This window comes from Penaeus monodon, chromosome 20 (genome assembly GCF_015228065.2).
Source record: "Penaeus monodon isolate SGIC_2016 chromosome 20, NSTDA_Pmon_1, whole genome shotgun sequence".
NCBI classification, from domain to species: Eukaryota; Metazoa; Arthropoda; class Malacostraca; order Decapoda; family Penaeidae; genus Penaeus; species Penaeus monodon.
The window spans coordinates 41,888,846-41,890,016 of NC_051405.1; positions in this window are offsets into that span (position 1 = coordinate 41,888,846).

Sequence of the window (1,171 nt, forward strand, 5' to 3'; positions counted from 1 at the left end):
CGGATATGTATTGTATACATAGATATATTCCAGATACATATAGTTTAACTACATGGATAAAGATGGGTAAATAGTTAGGGCCACTAAAGATAAAGATTCCTAGAATGATACGCAGCGGCGAAGTCTGAATCCGAAACTATAAATCCTTTCTTTGTGCCTCCTCTCGCCTCTCCCATGTCCTTTCGGTGCTATTGGAAAGGCAGATTTGACCTCCCGGACACAAGAACCGCTCCCATGCGTTGTTTCCCGACAGATTAGTGTTTGGTCAACTATCTCCTTCATTATTCCTTCACCCCACGTCTATTTCTCCTTAGCCGCTCGTTACGTCTGGCTCTTAAGCTAACTATTATGTCTCGGAGCAAGCGAGGGGAACGAGCGGACGAGTTTTCCCACTCTCTTAGTGGACCGTCTCCGAGTCTCCGTTTTCTATTGTCTTTCATTGTCAACCATTTCCCACGCGCTTTGTAATTTCACACTCCTACTCACAGGAAGAATGCAATCGACCGACTAAGAATATCACTAACTCCGTCGTCTTTAAAGATCTTTCCCGGCCATTGCTGTCGGGGATTTTCGACCATGAGTGCGAAGCCGCCGGCCATTGTGTAGGTTCAGTGCAAGGTGTGATTGTGGTGATGAGCAGAGGTCGTGACCGCACGGTGTCAACAACTGGAACTGACCGCAGCTGTGGTCACGGTGGGAATATGGGGGATTACCTAAATACTCAGGCCTAAGATCTCCATAAAGCTCTAATTTCGAACATTCCCAGAGTCTGGAATGTGCCTCGTTCTTGCATTGTTTCATCAAGGAATTTCTTGGAGGAACCGGCTCCATAGAACAAAGTCCATCGCTAGGCCAATAACAAGAGTAAGGCGCCCCGTGTTATTATAGACGCGTATTTAGTCTTCTGTTCATATCTGCGGACCTGAAAAAAACTATAAAAAACAGCATGTATCTTCTCGCATATTTACACTACATGGTATTTTTCTTTTACATGTTTTCGATTCAACATTTATACTACTCATGGAGAAACAGAACCAAGCTAATCCTTACTTTTTATACCCGAATTGATATTAAATGCTATGGGACTAGTAAATTACTAGTTCTTGCCATTTGCCTTTTTTATATAAGTGTAAAGTTATGGTGCATACTCACGCACATTAGTACACTCATA